Source organism: Pleurodeles waltl, chromosome 4_2 (assembly GCF_031143425.1).
Source record: "Pleurodeles waltl isolate 20211129_DDA chromosome 4_2, aPleWal1.hap1.20221129, whole genome shotgun sequence".
In the NCBI taxonomy this organism is placed as follows: Eukaryota; Metazoa; Chordata; class Amphibia; order Caudata; family Salamandridae; genus Pleurodeles; species Pleurodeles waltl.
The window spans coordinates 394,857,928-394,883,008 of NC_090443.1; the positions used below are offsets into that span (position 1 = coordinate 394,857,928).

General features: G+C 46.9%; 1 protein-coding gene across 2 annotated transcripts in view; it reads right to left on the reverse strand.

Moving 5' to 3' along the window:
- FAM20B (FAM20B glycosaminoglycan xylosylkinase) overlaps window positions 1-25,081 on the reverse strand; it is a 139,165-nt gene that overhangs the window by 29,654 nt on the left and 84,430 nt on the right. The window lies entirely within an intron of this gene.

Consider the following 25,081-nt stretch of genomic DNA (forward strand, 5'->3'; position numbering starts at 1 on the left):
TCCTATAAACCTTTCTGACCCTCGATGGCTAAAACATAATATGCTGAATGAGTATAAAACAGGACAAAAAATCTTTGAAGTGGCTATCCTGTGCCTGATTAAATAATGAGTCTCAAAACTCAAGCAGACATCAAACAAATGAAACAGCAGATGGTTGAGAAATCCTGTGCCTTTCCAGCGATTCCTTAGTAAAAACTGCCATAGTTCAGAAGTCTCCACAAACCATGGGTATGTTATCATTAGATTACACCAGAGATGTGAAACAAATTCAGGTCAGTGCCACCTTAGGTTTGCAAATCCACATAAGACCTATTTATCTATCACAAATCTAAACGGAGTTTATTTAAACAGTGAGGTGACAGCCGGAACATTTAGAATGGTCCGATGTTGCAATGGAGATACCGGCTATACACAATAAGGAAGATGATTGGTGCAGGACCTGTCTGTATGGAAACTCTTATTTTAAAATGCCTTCTATTGTCAATTCTACTAAATTACCAGAAATTAACAATTTTGTCCTACATAGTTATACAAAAGGGAATTCCCCGCAGCCAAAATGAGACGAGTTACACATACACCCCAGAAGAAATTAAAGTAATCTGTTACTCACATATAACACTCAGTTGATGTAGATTCCTAGTGCTGTGTAGTATACTGCCATCTAGTTTTGGGCGTGTAATGTTACAAGATATTTTTGGCTGAAGAATGCTTTTGGTTTAAACTGCACAGTAGGTGATTCATGATCACATCCGCGAAATTCACAATATAGTAGGACAGACTTCACTTAGAATGTGTTTACACCCTGCCCCCCACCAAGGAGATAATCAGAATGAGTATCCTCCAGTAGTATTGACACGGGGAAGATGAGAGGCTCTTCCCCAGGAGCAAACAATGCATTACATATAGGTAATACATTCTCTTTTTAGCATGTGCTATTGTAGATCACAGATTGTGCGTAGAAATAAGTGCCATGGTATTAAAAATGTGTCTTTAGGACTGTCTGCCCTACTTGCACTTTACTTTACACTTATAGATCAGAAAAACAGTACCCAGCAAATGTGTGAATTGATGGCATGGTGGCTGCTTCACAAAAGTCATTAAATGGTAGTTTGCCTAAAAATACAATTTTTTCATCCTATGTAGTGTACATTTTAGGGATGCTACAGAGTGTGCATTTTGCTTTAGTAGAAGATATTTTATACATCTTACCATCCATCTAACAATTTCAGTCTTGGAATTGTGATTTCCTAAATAAATGGAGGAAGACAACTTAAAATTGGTGTATTCTAAATGTGCTTTACATAATATATAAGAGGACTTTGTAGAACGTGTGATTGGAAAGATAGTTCAGCGAGTATTTGTGGCATTAGGTAAAAATACCTTATTTGATTTGTATAAAGGTGACAATCTTTGGCAAGAAACGTTGAAGTGCTTGTAAGACTATTCTGTCTCTATGGATCTAGAAAGATGGTTCTCCCACTGATAACACGTATAACTCAGTTGCAATCAGATCTTCAGTGTTGCAGAAAAACACTGTCACTAAAAGGAAATTAAGTGGGGTGCAGTCGCTCAAACATTGGTCACATAAAATCCCTAGTATTGGGATAATGAAAATGTTTTGAAATTCCCACATATGCAAATATGCAACATTACTGCAACACGAACTCTAATAGAGACGTATGCCAGGCACAACCTGTGGAGGTGTAATAGGTACTGAATAAGATCGTGAACTAAGACTTGCAAAGGGTTTGTGATCTTGTACAGTGATGTACACAATGCTTCCACAGTGCAGCACAGCACAGCTGCCAAACTTTGAAGCCTCAGTTGCCAATTTGCTAGTTTTTGTGATTTGGGTGAAACACCTAACCTTGTGGCTTTGACAGAAGATCTTTTCTCAAGCATGATAGTTCACCCAATCAAATACTACCTCTTCCAGGGCAAGGGACCACAACCGTTGCCCATGTTGGAGCAATGAGGATCACTGTCATGGAGATTGGTCTCATCATGCATAGTACAAAGGTGATCATTGGTAGTGGTGAAAACACAAGCAAAGATTCCTGAACAATGTATACAGACAGCATACCTTAGCGACTGGAGGTTGCTGAAATCTGGAAATCGTTCTTGTTTGTCTGGGTTGCAAACCGCTATAGAGTCCTCCACTTGCTGACATCTCGTTTGAGTAACTCCTGATATTCTCAGCTTAGGAGGCCAGTGAAGAACAAGCTACTTACCTTCGGTAGTGGTCGTTCAGGGGGATACTGAAACTGCAGATAACTGCTTCAGAATAATCCTCAGGTACCAGACTGGGCTAGATCTGGATTTTTTTCTTAACAGTGCTCCCCCACATAAGTAGGTGGCGTTGTGTGGTCTGTACTCACTTTGTTCCAACCCAGAAGTGGGAGTGTGAATCCGATGTAGGTGTCATTCCTGTGTGCGGACAACAGTTTATTCCTTGACTCTGTCCATGCCATCAGACGCAGAGCTGAAAAATTAAATCAAGGTACCAGTGTGCTCATCTCTAGATGCAGAGGACTATCCATCAAGACAAAGTCCCACTCTACACCACCTTGCCTTTCTTTGCTCCAGAGAACTCCACAAAGAGCTGTGTCCCCCCCAACAGTCTTTGGTTTTATCTATGTAAACATTTAAAGCTCATTTGAGGCCCAGGCAAGGGAGCGTCTCCTCCCTCCTAAGATGAGAGGCCGAGCAAAGAACGCTAGGAGGGTGAATTGCCCAACGTAAAAAGGAGTCACAACTTTTAGCAAAAAGGCTGTTCTGGTCCTCAACACCAGTTTGTCTGGAAAGAAGGTGGTAGAGTACAGCTGCAACAAGAGAGGATGAAGCTCACTCATAGGATGGAATTAAGCAACCGCAACAAGAAAAACAATTTTGAGAGTCAGGCGATACAACAAGCAGCTGTGAGACTTAAAGGGAGAGCACATAAGGAAAGGCATAACCAAATTGAAGATCCCACTGTGGACACATAGGGTTTTAGAGGAAACATATGTGACAAACCTTTTAAAAACCTTATCACAACAGGTGATTTAAACAGGTACAGTTAGTCCGGCAAACATAAAAAAAGCCAAATGGCCAGACAGAAATATTTAATTGTGCTCACAGCAAAGTCCTTGCTGGGCAAAGGGCAAAACGAAAATTAAAACATCGGAAAGTTAAGCCTGAAATGGGTCTGTTTTTCCAGCCCCACGGAAGCTCAAACTTGTCCCAGAGCACTACATCAATGGGTTTTGTAGAGGGATGCCCTGCAACAAGGAGGACAGCCAAGAGGCAGATCTAACACAGTCAATTACCAATGCCCAATCTCCACACATGAAAGTGTAGATTGTGTAGGCCTGGCTACAGAACCTGGCCTTCTACTGTGACAGAAGGTCCTTCCAGAGTGGTAGCCTAATCAGTGGGCCAGATGCACAAACCTACAAATTCCAGACACACTCTTGTGGCTCAATTGAAAGCTACTGGTAGGACCTGGGCCCGGTCATTCATGAGCCTCAGAACTCGAAGCAGGAGTGGGAGAAACGAATACAGGAGTCCCATCATCCACTCTAGCCTGAATGTATCTCCTAGAGAAAGCCTTGTGCGGAACTCCAGCATGCAGAATTTTTGACAGTGGCAAAAAGAACCAACCAGAGTGCTCCCCACTGTTGGAAAACCCCCCTATATCACCTTGGGATGTAGTCACCAGTTGTCAGGCTGACTTAGTCTGCCCTGCTTTTCAAACATCCCCCAGGTTCACAACCAGAATTATGCGCTGATGGCCCAGCCAAGTCTAGAGGTGAAGAGGCTCTTGGCACAGGACCCAGCAATCCATTTAATCAATCAGATTTGTAGATAGTTTCTGGTCACCCATGAGGGTATACAGACTCAGGTAGGGTCCAGTTGATTAGCCAAACCTCCAGGTCTTCAGTGACTTTCTGAACTCTTGAAGAGATGGGGCGGTCCGGAGATGAAAAAGGAAGCTCGTTCCATGTCTTCGCTGCTAGGTAGGAGAAGGAGCAATTTCCACATCTGCTATGTCGGATGCGGAGGATGAGGGTTAGAGAAAGAGAAGGGGAGCAGAGATGTCTGGTGGGCTGATGGATGTTCATGGCAGTGGTTAAAGTAGGCAGGTCCGCATTTGTGTAGAGCTCCAATCCCTGCGTAGAGCGTTGCCGTAATCCAGTCAGCTGGAGATGAGGGCCTGGGTGATGGTGCATCTTGAGCTTTGGGTAGCCATTTGAATATCTAACAAAGCTTGCAGAGGACGAAGAAGCAGGAGCAGGAGACTGATTTGAACTGAGTGGTCATGGTTAGTTCTAACATGCCTAGGCTCCTAACAGTCAGTAGAGGTAAGAGTAGGTCTGAGTTTTGAGGGCAACAATGATGCATCCTATGGGCAGCTTTTGTTTCCAAAGATCAGTACCTCTGACTTCTCTGTGTTGAGTTTCAGGCAATTGTCCTTCATCCAGGTGGCAATGTATGTCATGCAGTTGTGGAAGTTGGTCTTAGTGTTGGTGAGATCTTCAGAGAGGGAGAGGATGAGTTGTGTGTCGGCATAGGGTATGATGATGAGTCTGAGTTTTTATGATGCTGGCTAGAGGTGTCATAAATGTTAAAGAGGGTGAGGCTGTAACTGTTGAGTTCGCTGGGGTGTGTTCTTTAGTAGGATATTAACTTCTGCATGTTTCCAGCCCTCTGGGAAGGTGGCCATTGAGGTGTTGAACAAGGAAGTGAGTATGTGGCTGATTCTGGCTTTGCCTAGGTTGAAGATGTGATGTGGGCATGGGTTGGTTGGGGCCCCCGATTTGAGTACTTGATGGAGGCAGTGTCCTGTGGGGCGAGCTGGCTTTATTTGGTTAGTCGAATGTCCGTGGTGGTGGTAGCCGGGTTGTTGTGTTGCTTGAAAAAGTCTGTGGCCTTGGGTTGGGGTTTGAAGTTTCTGGAAATGTTGGGGATTTTGTAGTAGAAGAAGTTCACAAAGAGTTTCTGTGAGTGCATAATGTTGTTTGTTACGGATAAGGGGTTGGAGAATTCTTTGACGATGTTTACCAGTAGTACCAGAACCTTCTTCAGTCTCTGTAGTGTCAATATACTAAGTACTGCACATTATCAAAGAAGCATTTCTATTCTGGTCCAAAATCAACGGCAAAAAATGTGGGTAGAGACTGGAGTTTGTGCCGTAGTGCTCTATGCATTCTGAGAACCTGTAATTTGCTATAAATGCTTGAAACTGAAAGCATTCTCATAAGAAAAGTAGTTTGTAATTTTTTAAAAACACCAAGATATGGCAGGGGAGAAGGCACAGCATGTAATCTACACAAAAATGTTGAAAACACCACTCACTGGCTTCCAGTAACGCAAAGATGTCTAAATAGTTCTATGGGGGTCTGATTTCTGTGAATATTTTGAAAAGCTAGCATGAAAGTTTTGTACATACAATGAACATAAAGGATCCAAGGCACATGGTCTGCAGTTATTCTAAAATTCCAATATGTATCCAGCTCTCTGCTACCCATGTTAAATGTCCAGAATTAATTGTTTAAATATTACACTGACAAGAATATGGACGAATACTGTCAAATCTATTTTATATAGCAGATACCATGCACAAGAATTGATAAGGAAAACGGGGTTCGGCTCCCCTCCATTTTTCAGCACACACGTTAAATAGTAGGTCTTAATTTTTGCCCTGAAATCTTTCTGTATGAAAAGGATGGTCAGTATCATCACTGGCCCTCTCTGCAGGGTCATCCCATGACATTTTGTCTTCCTCCTCCCTTTTTTTCTGAACTTGTTTTTATTGGCTTTTGGACTGTGGGAACTTTATGACTGCTGGCCAGTGCTAAAGTGCATGTGCTCTTTCCCTAAAACATGATAACATTGGCTTACCCACAATTTAATTTATTCATAAGTACCTAGTAAAGTCCACTACCTGGGCTTCTAAATGAAATGCCACTAGTGGGCTATCAACACTGTCTGTGCCACCCACTGCAGTCGTCCTTCTTAAATAGCACAAGCTTTTCCTTGCAGAACCTGTGTGTGCAGTTTTAAATTGTAATGTCTATTTGGCGAATTAACCCTCTTGATAGGCCCAATCCTTGCTTTCTAAAACATACAAGTCACCCCTACGTTAGGCCAAGGACAGCCTCAAGAGCAGGGTGCAGTGTATTTAAAAAGTTGGACAAGTATTTTCAAGTTTAACATAGCCTGGTACTTTCTTTACTGATACTGTGCCTCTGCCTGTCTCTGTATACATGTCTGGGGTGGGTGAAAGCTGGGCTTTGTGAATTTCCTCTCAACAGGGACACACAAAGGGAGATGAGATGAGACACTTCAATCCTGATAGCTCATCGCCAGGCTCATGGCACTTTCTGAGTTAGATTGGGAGGGAGAAGCTGACACTTGCACCTGAATAGGACTATGCCTGTCCCCACACAAAGAGCTGCATAATCCCCTGTGGCGAGTCTGGAGTCAGGGCAGGTAAGGCAGGGACACTGTGTACTTTAAAGGCCTCTTTAACATCTCCCCCACTTCAAACGCACAACTGGGTATAGGTAAAGAGCCCATGACACCACCAACTCAGTACACTTCTGGATCGGAGGACATTCTGACAGGAAGGACTGCTGTGCTGCCAGGAGGGACTGGCACTCTGCTGAACTGCTTTGCTGTGTTGGCCTGCTGCCTATTGCCCGGAGGTGAGAAGGACTGGACTTGCCTCTCCATATTCTCGAAGAACTTAAGTGACTCCAAGAGCTTGCCGGCTTGCCTTCTGTTTTGAGTGTCAGGGCCATCAAAGACTTCTTTCAACACTGCTTCAGCTGATGGACTCTACCAACTGTGAGTCCTGCCCTGCCAAGAGGTGCCAATACAGTCCTGGGCCTTGAAAGTGGGCTTGGCAGCGGATTGTGTACAAAAATTGACACGTCACCACCACTGCGCCGATCGAAACCGCTGCATCCCTCCTCGATGCCAACACATCGGCGCTGTGGACACAGACGTTTAATCACTGACTGTGTGGCTCAGGATTAACATATTACCACCAGCCCTGGCGCAATGCCTTCGCATTACCAGCTGCAGGGCTTGATGATGATGCATCACCTGAATCGTAAAGTTTGAGCTTTGTAGGTCTAGGTGGTAATTGCAGAGAGGCAACATGGTACACTTTATTAGTGTGGTTTGTGTAGATGAAAAATAGGATCCTAACTGGCACTGCTTATACGGCTGAAGTATTCCACAAGGACTGAGAGAAAGAATCTAGCATGCACTTCCCATTATCATCCTAAGGATCTTTACAAATGAAGAAGCTGAAGGAAATGTAATCCTAGTTATGCTCTATAGGAAACTTCACTTAAGTGGAATATTGAATATTACCACATGCACAAAAGGATCCTAGAACACCAATTTGAACTTTATGTCCATTTTGAGGAGAGGAAAGTCTAGCATTTTTAAATGCAGATACACCCCCTCCTTAAACTATACAGGCCATTTGCCCCATTTTTAAAGCTTCAATAGGGCAATGTAGGACAGCACTAGCACTACGCCTAAAACCTACTACAAAGGGACAAACAAAACACATATGAAGTAAACGTGAAGGAAAAAAAGCACAATGGGATGCATGTGAAGTAGGACTGAAGATATTTACTGCTTTAAGGAGCCAGAAGCTTTTACATTCTATAATGCCTTTTACTGGGAGCTGACTCTCATGCTCAATTGTTTTTGAGAGAATCAGCTATCTAATCTGAGATGTTTGCTGCTTAAAAAGAGTGACCATGGTTAAAGTAGGAAAGATTATGCACTACATGGTGGGAGAATGTAACAAAGGGAGAACAACTGGTAGAGCATACCACAATTGAAGGTAAGTCCAAACTGATCATGTTAGAATGTGTACTTTGTAAGTAGAGGGGGAGTGGCTATGTATCCAATGAGCCCTGTATAGCAAGTGGTACAAAAAAGTCAGTCCCGGGAGACTGTAAGGTAAATTTGGTCTGTCCCAGAGGGGTTAGGATGTGAGGGATCAGTGGGCTTGGAGGCATTAAAAGTAGGTAGAAATGCTCACCCTGCTGTTGTATAGCAAATGCTATGAGTGTATGCCTAGGAGAGACAAAACATGGAACACAGAGCTACACTACCGTTAGTAATATGAACATGCGTGAGAATAACAATAAAACCAGATTATCCACTGTCTGCTGGGTCACCAAAGGAGGCTGCTGCCAGTCCTGGTGGGTGTCATGTGAGGCAATGGAGCCTTCTTCAGATATGAAGATGTGAGGGTTGATTGATCATCTCTGGATGCTCCCATTGAGACCAAGCTGGCCACTGCTTGCAGAGCCTTTTTTCGACCTGCAATGATTTTATCAAGGTCCGGGGAGGCAGATGTTGTTGTTCATAGGGTGTGGTTATTCTAACTTTGCCTCTTCACTTCTGGCGTGATACCGCAGGGGACGGATGGATGGGTGGGGGGGTATGTTTAATGTACTGTGTGGAGCAGCCACCACTGTACTGATCTGTCCAATCTCAGGCTTCCCTGGGGTTCTGTGACGAACGTGGTTGTGTCACTGGAGAAAAATCCTCAAGTGTGCACGGAATAATAGTGAATATTGGACTCCTAGCTGCCAAAGGAGGCGCTGGACTTCCAGCAATGAGGTCCACCTTTGTTGTACTGAGCGTGTGTAGTCTGAAAAGCATGGTGGGCCAGCCTGTCTGCCTGCTCAAAGAATGGTATTGCAATAGCATCAGCACCAGGTGTGGTAGCACACCCGAGAGGGGTCAGCGAGTCGGGACTTTGTGCGCCCTCTCCAGGGTGTAAAAATGGATGAGATCCGCTGCTGGAGTAAATGTCCTAAAACAGTCCTCCAGATCCGACATGGGATCTTGGACCTCAACTCCCTCTACTAGTACACGGATCAGGATTTCGCCCTGTTGGGAGCGCCCTTCTGCATCTCCTGTCCAGCTTTTGAGTTGATGTACCCTGGTTTGTAGGTCTTGGAGCGCTGTTTCATTATATGTAAGTTGAGGTTGTCTTCACATACTGAGACTTTGGCCCTCATTACAACCCTGGCGGTCAGTAATAAAGTGGCGGTAATACCCCCAACAAGCCGCCGGTAAAAAAAAAAAAAAAAAGGAATTATGACCACAGCGGACGCCTCCAATACAGACAGCCACTATAACACACTGACGACCACGGCAGTAGCAACAAACACAGCGGCAGTAACCGGCAACAGCCAGGTGGAAGACAAGGTTCTGCCCACTCTATTACAAGAGGACTATCGGCCACCTTTTCCGGGGCGGTACCAACGACAGCAAAAGCACGGCGGAAACAGATCTCAGAAGTCAAAGGACTCATCTCTGGACACTCAGGGAACAACCATGCTGCCATGGAGCCCGAACTGCAGATCTTCCCCATGCTGGTCTACCTCCTCCTACACCAGGAATACCAATGCCGGTGACAACGACCACAGTGAGTACTGCCATCTAGCACACAGGAGAGGAGGGAGGAAAAAGAGATACACACACACACACGCACACGCAACACCCCCACCCCCAAAACCATACACACAACAGGTGCAGTAATAAAACATATTGACCCCATACCCCTCAGGAATAATGCAGGAATTGATGAAAGTGAGTGTAATAAGTTAAAAATCCAGAAACAAGTCCTCGAAATTCAAAACAGTATTTACATATATACAAATGGAGGGACATTGCCCAGTCCATAATGTCAATGGGCCACAGGCCACATCACATAGGCCAAGGCTCCAACTTACTCCTGCATCAACACGGGGAGAACACTGCTGGGGCATCAGGTCGAAAATACACAGGCACCTCAGGGGGACGGGGAATTGGGGGGGGTGGGGCACCTCAATCGGAAGATGGTACAACACCACTTGTCCTGGAGGGGGCAACATGCCCTGTGCTATGTCCCCGGGAGTGCAAGGCTGCAGTCTCTCAAGTGTGTGGTTTGCCCACTGCTTGGTCCTGGGGAGTGCAAGGCCACAGTCTCTCAAGTGGGTGATTTGCCCAGTGCGTGGTCCTGGGTAGTGCAAGGCCATAGTCTCTCTAGTGGATGGCTTCCCCACTGGTTCTGGAGGGGGCTTAGTGCCCAGTGGGCGTCACCCTGGCAAGGAGGGGGTGAGTGGATGCCTTCTTCCACTGGTTCTGGAGGAGGCCTTGTGCCCAGAGTGTTTCATCCTGGCAAGGAGCGGGTGAGTGGATGCCTTCTTCCACTGGTTCTGGAGGGAGCCTGGTGCCCAGTGTGCTTCATCCTGGCAAGGAGAGGGTGAGTGGATGCCTTCTTCCACTGGTTCTGGAGGGGGCACTGTGCCCTGTGATGCAGATCTTTTGGAGTGCAAGGTCACAGTCTCCCCTGGGTGTCATACCTACAGGATTTGCAGTGGGCAGGATGCATTACACTCCATGGAGGCAGGACTACAGACTGTACGCCGGCAGCGACAGCTGCACAGTGGTGGCAGTGCCGGTGCTGCCGGTGGTTGGTGTTGGGGGCTCAGATTCTGTCACAGCACCAGGCCTCCTCTCTCTCCTGCCTGCAGGGGCAGGCCCTTTGCCCTTGCCGTCTGGTGGTGCCTCCTTACCCTTGCCTTTGCCGTCTGGTGGTGCCTCCTTGCCCTTCCCCTTGTAAGCTGGTGGTGCCACTTTGCCCTTCCCTTTGTAAGCTTGTGGTGCCTCCTTGCCCTTGGCAGCTGGTGGTACATCTTTGTCCTTCCCCGTGGCAGCTGGTGCAGGCACACTGCCAGTGCTAATGGGTGTCTTCTTGGAGCCACTCACACCTGCATTAGCTGCCGTAACTACAGTGTCCGTGGACTGGGTGGCTGAGGTGCTAGCCTGGGTTCTGCTCACCCTGGCCCGACATGAAGGACGGGAGGGGTGGGGAGGGGAAGGGAAGAGGTCAACAGCAGAGAGGAAAAGCTTCTTAGGGACACTGGGGCGGGAAGAGGGTGAAGGTTTGGGAGTGGAGGAAGAGGGAGTGGTTGTAGGAGGTGTCTGTCAGCCGTGTTTGGGTGCAGGTGCATGGGTTGGATGCTGTTGTGAGGTGGATGGCTGTTGGGTGTCTGAGTGCTTGCGTTTGGGTACTTTGGGAGGAGGGGACACAGACAGTGGGAGAGGACACGGACATGTGCATGTGTGGGGGTGGTGATTGACAGTGAGGGGCGTGTAGTGATAGGTGTGATGGTGATGGAGGCAGTGGGTGTGGATGTAGTGCATGCAGGTGTGAGTGGAGACGATACTGGGAGGGAGGTGGACGAGGAGGAGGAGGAGGGGGACACAGTGGAGGCAGTGGATGTTGGTATGTCTGCATCTGGATGGTGTTTGTGTGAGTGCCTGTGGGATGATGTGTGGTGCTTTTGTTTGCCTGAGCTACTCCTGTGTGTTGTCGTGGGTGCATGCTGGTCTGAATGTGTGCTTGAGATAGGCTGGGATTCAGGGGCATGGGACTGGGCAGAGGAAGTTGGAGGGGGGATGACAAAACAAAAAGGGGGGAAGAGACAGAGGACACACTTGGTCAATGGCAGCAACAACACCACCGCTGATGTACACAACACACAGGGAACAGCCCTACGCACTAGGCAATGCACTACCAGCCACAATGCTGGTCACCAGGCCATGGGCAGTAATACCTAACGTCAGCTGCAGCATACCCGAGACCCACAGAGCCCTGCCCAGTAGTGGATGCCCACAAGCTTGTTTGGAGGTGGAGTTCATCAGGCCCTGCCCAACATGTAACCTACCCTGCAATGTCCAGCCTGGCCTAGGGGCACCTACAGGCCCACACCGCCCCCCAGCCAGAGACCACCCCACCACGCGCAAGTAGTATATTGGGAATGGTACTCACCCCCTTGTGGCTGCTGTGATGCCCTCAAGCGCCCATCCAGCTCCGTATAGGCCACTGCCAGTATGCGGAACATCAGGGGGGTCAGGGTTCGACAGTCACCCCTTCCTCGTTGGGAGGCCATCCACAGCTACTGGGGTAGGACCCCGTCCACTAGTCTCTCCAACTCCGCAGCAGTGAAGGCAGGGGCCCTTTCCCCAGTGACACGAGCCATGGTCGGTTCCAGACACAGGTCACAGCAGCACTTGCAGTTTAGGTCCTCTTCTGTTGAAGGTCATGTAGCAAGTGAGTGAACAAATAGAAAATGGCGGTCACGTCTGCAGCGGTGCGTATCGTCATCGCCAGCATACATCACCATTGGCTACTGTAACCCATAGGGCCCAATGTTAAACAATGAGGAGTTGCACTGCAGTACTCGACTGCCTCCCTCAACAGCGCACGAAGTCAGCAGCATTACCTCATTTCCACCTGTCCATCCACACAGGACAGGTGGACGCCATTTCAGGGGGTGGGCAGGCCATGGCACCTAACTGCGTCACAGCACACATAAGCACATTTTGGGGCTAAACATCAACATACTGTTTCTGTCACAACATGCAATGCACTGTACATTTAGGAAATGTTGAAAAATGACCAGATGCTCATCGTTTTGCCTCCTAGATTACAACCGCTGAGGATGAATAGGAGATGGAGACATCCCCCGTGTACAAGCCCCTGGTGGACTTGGCAACAATGGAGAACAGGCACATTATCCTTACCTACTGACTTGATAGGGCCACAATCCAAAAGCTGTGTGCCCAATTGGAGCCAGGCCTGATCTCAGCTATCCGTCACCCCGCTGGGATCCCCCCTCTTGTGCAAGTCCTACCTGTGCTCCCTTTCTTGGCAACTGGTTCCTTCCAAGTGACAGTGGGCTTGGCAGCAGGAATGTCACAGCCAATGTTCTCAAACGTGCTGACCAGAGTGTTGTCTGCCCTGATGAAACACATGCGCAGCTACATCGTTTTCCCCCAGGTGGAGGATGTGGCCACAATGAAGGCTGACTTCTATGTAATGGGACATATCCCCAACATTATTGGTGCAACAGATGGTACACATATTGAGGATGAGGCTGGAGATGGGCGTGTGGCAGCGGTGGAGGATGTGGACATCAGAACAGCAATAATTCGACAGTACTTCCAGAGACACACAGGTAAGACAGTTTACCTTCACCTACCACTGCAGTTTTGTGTTGTAAATTTTCACTGGCAGGCTGATGTTCCCACTACTATAGCCACTTACTGTACCCTAGGACATGTCTATTCACAGAAATCTGTGTCCCACTCTGGCTCCTGGTGTATTGACTGCAGCAAACTACAGGTCATACCTAATATACATGACTGTACAGTTGAATTGCAATGTCTACATATTGTGAAATTAATACATAGTTCAATCACTTCACAGTCTAAATACTTGTATTTTTACAAGGATGTTTATTCATAAGCTAATAAGTGGATGGGGTATTGCTATAGGCTGGGGTGGAGGAGAATCCAGGATAGAGTCCAGCCTATTTGTATCACAGGTGCATTGTCCAAGGGGGCACAGGAAGTGGAGCAATGGCAGTTCAAGGTGGATAGGGTGACAGAGTGAGACACGAGTGAGACAATTAGGAGAGTCCTATTTCCTGGCAGGGGTCTTGGCAATGTTCTCTGTCTTCTGCCTGGATCGCAGGGACCGTTTGCGTGGTGGTTCTCCTTCTGTAGGGGGTGTGGTGCTGGTGGCCTGTTCCTGTGGCAGGGGCCTCGTGTCCACTAGCGTCAGCGGAGGTGGAGGGCTGTTCATGGGTGTGGCTAGTGTCAGGGGCCCATTGGTGTGCCACTGTCTCCCTCATGGTTTTGACTATGTCTGCCAGCACCCCTGCAATGGTGACCAGGGTGGTGTGGATGTTCCTCAAGTCCTCCCTGATCCCCAGGTATTGTCCCTCCTGCAGCCGCTGGATCTCCTGCAAATTGGCCAGTATCTGTCCCATCGTCTCCTGGGAACGGTGGTATGCTCCCAGGATGTTGAGGAGTGCCTCATGGAGAGTCGGTTCCCTGGGCCTGTCCCCCTCCTGTCGCACAGCAGTCCTCACAGTTTCCCTGTTGTCCTATGCCTCAGTCCACTGAAACATGTGCCCACTGCCACTGACCCAAGGTCCCTGATCGTCCAGTGTTTGTGGGGTATCCTGGGGTCCCTGTAGTGGTGGAGACACTGCTGAATGACGTGTCCTGGGGACAGAGGTATAAGCCCGCTGGGGAGTGCTGTGGCGGTGTTTCCTGAGGGGGGAGGCTCTGTGGTGGTATGGGACTGTGCCTGGGTAACCGACTGTCCTGAGGTCCCTGATGGACCAGGTTGGTCATCCTGATCCAGGCATGCAGAGCTGCTGTCATTACTGTGGGCCTCTTCTGGGGGGTGAGGGGGGACTGGATGTTGCTGGCACCTCCGCTCCGGTGACGTTGGGTGTGGGACCTATGGGGATGTAAATGCAGTGTTATTGTTTCTGCGTGTGTGTGTGACGTCTTGTGCATGGGTGTGTTGGCCTCCATGGTTGTGAGTGCCCTGTCAGCTTTGCCTTGTGGTAGTAGTTATTTTGTGGGCAAGGTGATTATCTCTAGTGTGCATACTGTGGTGATGGGTGTCCATACAGGGCTGTAAGTGGTGTCCATGCATTGTTGTTGCATGCAGTGCTGGGTACTGGGATGGGTGGGTTGTGATGGTGGGGTGTATGTGAGGTGGTGGGGTGATAGGGGTAGGGGTGGGGGTATGTGATGGCATGCAGGTAGGGGGATGATCGTAATAGAGATTGGACTTACCAGAGTCCAGTCTACCTGCTACTCCTGCCAGGCTCTCAGGATGCAGTACTGCCAAGACTTGCTCCTCCTATGTTGTTAGTTGTGGGAGAGGAGGTGGGGTCCACCTCCAGTCCTCTGTACTGCTATCTGGTGTCTTGCTATCACGGAACGCACCTTCCCCCGTAGGTCGTTCCACCTCTTCCTGGTGTTATCCCTTGTTCTTGGGTGCTGTCCCACGACGTTGACCCTTTCCACGATTCTCCGCCATAGCTCCATCTTCCTAGCGATGGAGATCTGCTTCACCTGTGATCCGAATAGCTGTGGCTCTACCCGGATGATTTCCTCCACCATGACCCTTAGCTCCTCCTCCTCTGAGAACCTGGGGTGTCTTTGTGGTGCCATGGGTGTAGTGTCAGTGGTGTGTGTGCGTGTGGGGTGATGTGTTGGGGCGTGTGCTGTGAGGTACGTGGATGGTGAATAGGTGATGGTGATCTGTGGCTCTGGTTGTGTGGGTGCTCTTGCTGTTTCTCTCTAGCGTCAATTTTTGTTAGTCGTTAAGGGATGTGGGTAATGTGTGTGTGTGTGTGTGTTTTATAGTGTTGTGGGTATGTGGGTGTGGTGTGTGTATGGGTGTCAGGTGTGTGTAGTGTTGTTTTGTTAGGTTGTGTGTATTTTGAGCGCATTGGTATGTACCGCCAATGGTTTACCGCAGTTGAATGTCTGCTGCGGTGATTCGTGGGTCATAATGCTGTGGGTGTAGTTCTGTTGGCGTAATGGTGTGGGTTTAGGTACCGCCAGTTTATCACCGACCTTTGGGCTGGCGGACTTGTGTGCGTGTGTCTGTATAGTGACGGATTGCTATGTGTGGGTCATAATACGGGTAGCGGTATACCGCCGCGGTCGCGGTATGTTGGCAGCAGTCAGCATGGCGGTAAGAGGGACTTACCGCCAGTGTCATAATGAGGGCCTTTATCTGCTAATTTGCAGCGATGGTCTTGCAAGAAGCTCAGTTCACTGGTTAGTGTTCCAAATCTGGTCTCCATGGAGACTCTGGAGTGTTCGATAGCGGCCAGTACTTGGTCCAATTTATGAGACATGAAGAGTGACGGAGACGTTCCTGGTATTGGGGTATCTGGTTCGATGGAGGAAGAGGGAGGCTGTTGCTGAAGGTGGTGCTGGCATGGTAGGGCGCAATCTGCCCATTATGACTACCTGGAGGGAACCAGCAGTGACAAGATGTGGGGGAGGTAGGAGATCTCTACAAAGGCACTCCTCAGGGGTGGAAGGCTGTGGGGTTCTAAGTCTGCAATCAATGAAAGGTGTTGCCCTCTCTTGGGGCCCACCTAGTGTTGGAGCTTTGACTTTTGGGAGTCCGTGTACCAAGTTGTGTTCCATAATATCCACATTGTGCCTTGCAGTCTTGGGCAGTGCGCAGTCTTGTCCCTGTCGTGAGTTTGTATGAGAAATGGCCCACTCCACCCTAACACAAGCCGGCGTGATTGAGGAAGTGATAGAATATTTTAAATATGATGCCTGCGCAGCAAGGCACTAGATGTGGAAATCAGAAAGTGCAAGCCCGCCGGACTGCAGTGGTCGAATTAAAATCTCCCACCTTTTCCAAGGTTGGCCACCTCACCAAATTAAGTGAAATATTGTCCGCCTCTAATCTCCCTGTCCTCCGGCTACGCTTTTTAAAAATCATTAGAGAAGACACTCAACCTGGGAGTTAACTATCTAGAGTTGTAGCAAACTGCTGTGAATCAAATCATCATAGTCACAGGAAACCCAGATCCCAAGGTACTGAACGCCCTTGGGGCTTCATCTGAGAGGTTAATCAAGAGACTGAACATGCCAATCGTCTGAAAAGAGGAACATTTTCTGATTTCGACCAAATGATAGAAAGCCTGGAATATCCCCCGAAAGGGACGACCTCCCACACAATACTGGCTAGGTTGACAACTGGTTGTTAAACAGATAGAATAACATCATCAGCATATAGAGAACATATAACGGACTGATTACTGAGGCAGTCTCCGATGTGAATGGAATTCCTGTAGGTAACAGGCCAAGGGATAGACAGTAGAGGCAAAAATAGGGGGGTGGGGGGGGCGACGAAGACACAGGACATCCTTGATGTGTGCCTCTGCCAACAGCAGAATAAGGTCCGTTTACTCTGACTCTAGTCCTGGAAATGGTTTATGGTAAGGTTATTAGCGACAAGAAACATTTACCCAGACCAAGTTGGCTTAGCGTTGCCATCATAAATGACAAGTTCAATCAATCAAATGTTTTCTTTGCATCTAGCAGAATAGCAACAGATGGTAGCTGTAGATCAACCCTGTGGAGACTGGCCATTAGTGTGCGTAGATTAAAAGAGGTGGAGAATTGCGGAATAAAATTGGATTGATCTGGTAGTACCAGGAAATGCATTAATGGTTGCAGTTTTAAGCAAGGATCTTTGCCAAAATGTTGTTGTCCACATGTTATAAATTGGGTCTCTAGTTGGCAGAGGTGTGCACCGTGACCACAACCCTAGTCAGGGCAAGTCACACCACAATCCAAACTATCCTGTGCTCACCCTCCTGTACGTTGGCACAGAGCAGAAAGGCTTAACCTAGAAGACAATGTGTAAAGTATTTGTGCAATAACTCAAACAGTCACAGTGAAAACTCAATAAAAAGTACGCCACACCAGTTTAGGAAAATAGATAATATTTATCTGAATAAAATAAGACCAAAAGGACAAAAATCCAATATGCAGAAGACAAGAAATAACTTTTTAAAGATTTAAATGAGTTTCAATCCTTAAGAATCAGTGGTTGTATCTTTTTAACACAGAACCTGGGATGTGTCAAAAATAACCACACAAGGGGACCACAGAGGAGGAGATGCGTTGAAAAATAAGGCACTACGTTGGGTTTTCCAGTGTGGCACAGATGATGCGTGGTTTCTTTCCACGCTGCAAGGTGATGGCTTGATTTCCAGGAGCGCAGCCTTGGTTTCTCACTGTAATGGAGGGATATTTTGATGCCCAGGGACAATGCATGGAAACTCCTTGAAATGCTGATAAGAAAGAGTAGGTGGTGCATTGATCCGGTAGGCGATGTGGCGATTTTTCAGCTGCAAGGCTGGTGCTACATCAATTTCTGCAGGTGTTGTATTCATTTTCCGATGCACAGCGATTTCCTTCTCTTTGCTGAAGTCTTTGTGGCCCTGAGACTTGAGAACAGGAGGCAAGCTCAATCCAGGTCCTTAGAGAGCATTTGTGGAGGAAGGTAGAGTCCATCCAGCAGGGTCTGGGGCCAGCAGACAGAAGGGCAACAGCACAAGAGCAGTCCTTTCTCAGCAAAGCCCAGGCGAGTCCTTTGGGCAGTGAGGCAGCCCTGACAGAGTCCAGTTGCAGGTCCAAAACTGTCTGATATTGGAGGGTCACATACCCAGCATATATTTACACCCAAAAATGCCTTTAAAGTGGGGAAAACTTCAAAGAGTGGTTTTGAGTGCACAAGGTCCCCCTTTCAAACCAGCCCTGTCTGCCAGAATCCCTGTGGCTGGGTTATCAAGTCCTATGTGTGGGGTCAGGTCACTGGCCTTTGAAGTGTAAGTGAAAGCCCCTCCACCATTCCTGCCCAGGAAGACCCATTCAGTTTGCAGATGAATGCAGATGTGACTTGAGTGTCCTGCATTTATGGCTGTCTGGGTGAAACGTGCAAGGGGAGCTGTCAACCAGCACAGTCCAGACATGATTTGGAGACAGGCCGCAAGGCACAGAAGGCAATAAGTACAGGGAAATGCCCACTTTCTAACAGTGGCATTACTAAAATAGTAATGTTTAATCTAACTTTACCAGTAAGTAGGATTTTCCATTACCATTCTGGTCATACTAAACATGACAGGGCTACTAATTTCAGATCAGAATCTACCCCTTAAAAATATATAAAGGCAGTTCTAATGCTGGCCTATGAGAGGAGCAGGCCTCATTTGTGAACAAGGAAATTCCCTGGCCTCGCCATCTATTCACATCAGTGTGATCTGGCCCAGAAATGCAGAGAGATCAGAATGATCTCTGTGGGGTCTGGGAGAAAAGAGAAGTGTATAGTATGATTGGAACTCTTTAAGAATGGAAGGTGGGATTTGTCAACACCAGAGCAGTGCGCGCTCTATTGGCGACAAAAATGCAAAAACCCAGCACTCTCAAAACAACGTAATTTATGCATTGTGCTTTAACCTTTTGCATTGCAGAGTTCAATCCTGTAAACTTATTTTTAATATGCTTACAAAGACTGTTCCTTTGCAATGTATTGCTGCAGGTTTTCAGAGTGTGTTAGGGTGTGGCCCCTTTCCAGGGCCTTCCAGAGACTTTCCCTGCAACATGCCTGGGCGTGGTTCTGGGCTGGGCCAAGACTCTATAAAAGAGAGCCAGCCCAACTCCCAGTGCTCACTATTCAGAGGTCCCGGTGCAGAGCAGCAGCTTCTTCCTGAGCTCCTGTCTCGGCGGCCTATTTGGATCTTCCAGTCTTCTGCCCTTCATCATTCATTGGTGATCATTGTTCCAGGCGGTAAGGCGGTGGTTGGACTGTTCCGACACCGTTATTGAGAATTTTCATATTTTTGGTTTAATTCTTAAATGAGTAATAGATTACTTGCGCGCTACCATTTCTTGACATTTATATGGTAGTTTTCAAATAGGCAAGACGCGCGGTTTGTTTCATAAAGGTTTGACTTTGTTATTTATTGCGTGCTACCATTTCTTGACATTGGCATGGTGGCTTAAGAATCAGCAAGACGCGCAATTCGTTCTATGGTGTTTAAACATTGTTGCCAATTGCGCGCTACCATTTGTTGACATTTAAATGGTGGCTTAAGAATCTGCAAAAGAAGCGCGATTCATTTCATTGTACTTTGATCTTGTTATTGATTGTGAGCTGTTATTTCTTGACATTTACATCGTGTTTTACGAATCGGCAAGACGCGCGATTTGATTAATGATGATTTGATTTTGATATTCATTGCGTGCTACCATTCCTTGGTATTTTACATGGTGACACTCGAATCGGAAAGACGCACGATTCTCTCCTAGAGTTTATTTCATGTTGTTTATTGTATGCCACTATTCTAAGATATTTATTATGTAATATTCGGGTTGACAAGTTATGTGATTTGTTTCCTGAATCCATATTGTGTTATTCATGGTGCACAATCCTTTTATGGTGTTTACTATATATATATATCTGCAATATGCGCAATTTGTGTTGAAACATTTTAAGAGTACACAGAAGGCCAGAGTTTCTAGATTCAATATTGTATGGTCCTAGTATACATTCTCAAAACAGGATTTACATGACTAGTTTAAAATTTAGTCAGAATGTTTTTTCTGATTCTCTTGTAAAGGAAAGTACTTGAATAAGAAAGTTTTCATGTAATTCATCTTGATTCCCTTACAGGTATCCGGCCATCTTGAAACTTAGTCATTTTAAACTTAACTCTTAGATTGTTCATGTTTTCAGAGTGACTAGGCTTAGAATCATAGTCTAGTATTGATTTCAGGAGATATAATTTTCCTATCGTGTGTTCTAACCTTTTTCTTACAACAGGTCTCCTTCCCAGCTGTTCCCTTCCTAAACCCCTCTTGAAATCTCTCAGTCTCTGTGATTTATCTATCAGAGTCTTGGAGCTGTTCAGTGGTGGACGTGTTGGGAACGTGCACAGACCCCGAGGATCTGGTGACTCTGACAGGATTAGAGGTGACTACCACATCCTACCCAGTGATGGTGGTGACTACAAGGTCTCAAACTTGCAGGCGGCCACCCAAGTGAGGGTTCTGCCAGGATAAGAATCTGGGCAATTGTATATGACTGCAAAAACCATAAAGGAAAACAACAGTAGTCTACTACCAACCACCTCTAACTTTCAACCCCTGCCAATCCCAAATCCCAGCTAAAGACCCCATCATTTCTGAAGAGACCCTAAAAAGGAGAAAATGCAACCAAAAGAACTATCTAATCATGGGGAACTAGCAAACCCTAAAGGCAATGGATGTTCTTCTCACAGGTGGGGAGGGCACCAGGAGTGCTCTGCATTGCACTGAGCAAACCATCAGGATATTAGTCAAAAAAGTAGGTAGTGTTGTCTATCACCAAAGAGAGACTTTAGAGAAGAACAGTACCGCTCATAGCAATGCGGAAATACTGCTGCTGTGGTGAGTCAGAACAGGAGAGTAGTTGCAAAAATGGGCAGCCAAGGAGTTCCCTCTCGGAGTACCAGAACCCCAGAGAGTAACAGGTGGTATAGCATGCCAAAGGCTCGTAGTGAGCCAGCCACTAGAAAGACAGTTAGCAGCCAGCATTTGTTAAAGCACAGTTAGTCAATATCACTGAAGGCCAAAGTATCTGGCCCCTGGACACCCTGGGAAGATCCAGGGCTGGAGCGGGTAGTGGGGGCAGTCACACCCAAGAAATGTGACGTACAAAGAAGTTGAGAGTGGTAGCAGGTTGTAGAAAATAGTGAAGCTTGCCCTTGTTTTCTAGGCGCAGCTTGGCAGGGTACAGGATTGAATATTTCACCTCCTGTGACTGAAGGATCCTCTTCGCCTTCTGAAAAGAGTGGTGGGCCTCCTGCACTGTAGGGTGAAATCAGGGTAGAAGAATATCTTGGATCCCTCATATTGAAGATCCAGATTGCCTCTGTTTAAGCACAATACGAGGTCTCTGTCCCTATAGTTCAACAATCGAGCTATGCTTTGACATGGTGGTTGACCTGGATTGGGCTTAGTTAAAAGATCTCACTGCACACTTGCAACTATCTAGACCTCTGAGAACTCTTTGTGACTAAAGAGGGTGTCAAGAAGGTGCTCCACAAAAAGCCCACAGTAGGAAGGTGTAGCAGACTGAGCTATACCTAGGACCCGCACATTGTTCCAGTGGGACCGACCCTCCAGGACCTCATTCTTGGTCATGATTTCCTTAAGTTCCCATCTGGGCATTGCAAATCCACGTTCACAGTCTGCCTGGTATTCTCCAGAGCAGAAATCTAGCCTAAGTCAGCTTTGAGTCATTACGGTCCGCGCGCTCCTGAAGAATATCTAGGCAAGGGGTAAGAGAGTCCACCATATCATTCAATGAAGTGCAGGCCCTCTCTGAGCTCTTTGAACAAGGCTGTTACATTGGATTCCTCACAGTCACAAGGGGTCCACTGATACTGGATCATTGGTGGCTTTGGAATGACACTTCTCAAAGTAGAGCATATACTGTTTTTGATCAGTTTGCCCATTTTGTAGAAAGGTCAATGAAGGAAAACAAATAATAAACAAACAAGGACACACTAAGCACTGTGTCCAATGCAGGTAATGGGGGGGAACATGTCAATTTAAGATCCCAAGTGCCAGATGGAAGGCCAGCAGGAGAGCCACTGACAAGACAACACTGGGTAGAGAGAAATGGCTCTAGGGAAGTCCAAAGAATGGAGTAAGAAAGGATGATGGTAAGTGCACACAGCCAATGAGGTACAAGTAATGTGAGGTGCACCCCCCTGGTTCAGGACAGGCCCAGCAGTTACCCTCAAAAATGGCCCGGCATATTTCCAAAGAGTTCAGGAAGTGAGAAGTCTGCCAAGTATTTGGATAAGCTGAGACCCGGAAGGGAAGGTGCTTCATGGTGTCAGGTAGGCCAGCAGCGCCGTGAGTCAGGGTGGGTTCCGCAAGTTGTGGCCCTTGGAGGCTAGGAGGCATAGCACCAGGGCAGTATCCCAAGGAGGTGCCCTCGACCAGTAGCAGGTAAACTCAACCAGTGGCGCCAATTCTCAACCACCCATTCAGGGGGATGGCGTTCGACCAAAGTTGTCATGCCTGACAGGCTCTAGCACCAATCCCCACTAAGGCTGCACCCCAGCTATGAACCCTCCAGACAAGAGTGGGCAAATGTCAAAGTATGGGGAATGGCGACCAGAAGATCAGTCATCAAAAGTGAAGAATGGCCACAACAGGACCCGGTCTCTACCAGAGGGGTGTAAAGCAGGGAGTGCCCGGTCACCGAGCAGCCCCAACAAGCAGCTAGAGAGGCCCCTAATGCAGAGGTCAACCAAGAAGTCTGCAGCCACTGCAGGGAGGTCTACCTCAGCCACCCAGAGTACTGGCTGCTTCACTGTAGCAATCGACCCCATCGATGCCCAAGTACCCAGGAGCGCACTGCCTCAGGAGGCCATAAGGCCAAGAAGAGCACCCAAGAGGAATCTGTAACAGGCCGTGAGGCCTAAATAAACAGTGGTCTCCACAGCAGCGGCAGGAAAAGAGAAGCAGCTGGCGGACACAAACACCAAGCGGCACAGGCTGCAATGCATAAAGGAGCCGTGGCCGGGAAAAGGCTTGTTTAAAGTGCTTTGACAGCATTGGTCAAGGTGCCTCAGCAGTTCACCCAACATCACTGACACCTCCCCGGTATCTGGCAGTCGTAGCAGCGCCAAGCTGACAGCTCACGTGCAATTCTTCTACTTGGGCAGCAGCGGGCTCTAGGCTTAGGCAGCCATCTTCGTCGCCGGCTCTTTGGCTTCCTGAGAAGGCAAAGTTTTCTTTAGCCCTTCTTCAAAAACAATAAAAAAATTAATGAAAAATTGATCAACAGGTGACAGGGGTTGTGAAGAAAGCTTGTTGATTAGGACCTTTCCTGCAAGTCGTAATGATTTCTAGATACACTCCAGTGGAAGCAAATTGTAGCTTTGAGTGTGCCAGATTAGCATATCTTTCTTTCTTGTCTGTTTCAAGGCAGAATTTGGAGTCATAGTTGCACCACAAATAAAAGATTTCCACTTAAAAGCTTAAAGATGACCATGTTGCTTCTTTTAAGAGGTCTATAGATAACCATAGAACAGATGGTTTCTTTGGAAAAGCAGCAACATTTTTAATCTACCAAAAGACCCCTGCCCAGCTATCATGGTTTGTTTGCTCTAGAGGTGAAGTTTGGACATTTTGCATATTCTAATGTTGCAAAGAAGTCTACCTGAAGAAATCCCCAGTCTAACTTTTTGTGCTATTTTGTCAAGAAACATTCTTGATTTTCGATGGGTGTTTAAGTCTCTAGGATGCAATGCCTTTTTTTGGCGGATTCCTTACTAAAAGCCATTTTTAAATTTATTTGGCTCCTAGAAAGTTCTGGTGCAACCTAGTGTGCTGAAGTAGTGACATATATTTGTGTTGTCAGTCTGAATTAGGATACGTTTGCCAGAGATGGCCATGGGACAAGATAGATAACTTTCAGTTCCAGTATAATGATGTGATGCAGACACCTCTTGTCCGACCAAAGACCTTGAGCTGTCGAGTTTCTGCAGAAGGGCTCTCCAACCCATGAGGACATAACTGTTACTATAGTTTGCAAACATGGTGAAATGGAATTTCTTTTAGGAGACTGATCCTCCTGCACCACATTAGAACAGACTGCTTTGTGGCTAGAGACAGTAGTAGTATGTCTAAACATTGAGACCACTGATCTTCTAAGCAGACAAAGCTTTACATTTGAAACAAAAATAGAGGGCACCATTGATTCTACAAGGGAAGATACTGGAGCAGGTGCTGCCAGAATTTGTTAGACTTCGGAAAAATGGAAGATACTGTCTCTTCCAAGTGAGACTTCTCCTTGCTTTTTGTTCTAAGTGGCTACTAATAATTGGTAATCTGCACTAGACTTGAGCTGTTGACTTCAGTCTTAAAGGGAGAACTTTACACTGGTAGAGTTACTTCCCTCCTCTAAACCCCAGAAACATTCTGTTTTTGCTCGCCTCTGCAATGCCAAAGTGCACATATTGTAAATACATGGCACTTATCCAGCCCCCTTTCTTGAGAGAAGAGAACTGATGGAGAGCCAGCATATGTAATTTTTCTTTCCTGATCCATTTGCTGGCATGTCTCTTTCAGGGCTTTTTTTATGAACCACAAAGTATCGTTAATAGATGCCTTTTCATCTTTTAGAAAAAGAGGGTCCATGGCCTGCTTTTGTAGTAGGACAGTAGCTTCTTTTCTCTATCTAGTTTTTGGGTTCAGCCTTCAAAGAACTTGACAATGAAGGTGTCGAAGTGAAAAGTGTAGCTATTTTGAATTTTTTTAGCACCCATTTGTCTCTGATGATGGTCTGCCACACTTTGGTGAAGGGGAGTGTTACAAAACATCTTCAGAGTGGCATACAGATGAGGAAGCAAGGAGGTCACTGTTGTGTATTTGACAGAATCTTCAGAGCCAAGAAACAATTATATTACTATGACTTTTTACCTTTAAAAGATCTGCATTAGAACAGAGCACTGTTGCTTTGCATGTTGCTTTTATTGACGCTGATACGTACAGAAAGAAGAATAAACCTTATGGCTGGTAAGATCATGATAGTCACGGTGTTCGTACTAGTATCTGAAAAAGGTTTCTCCAAGACAGACTTCGTTCAGCACCTCATCAGCAT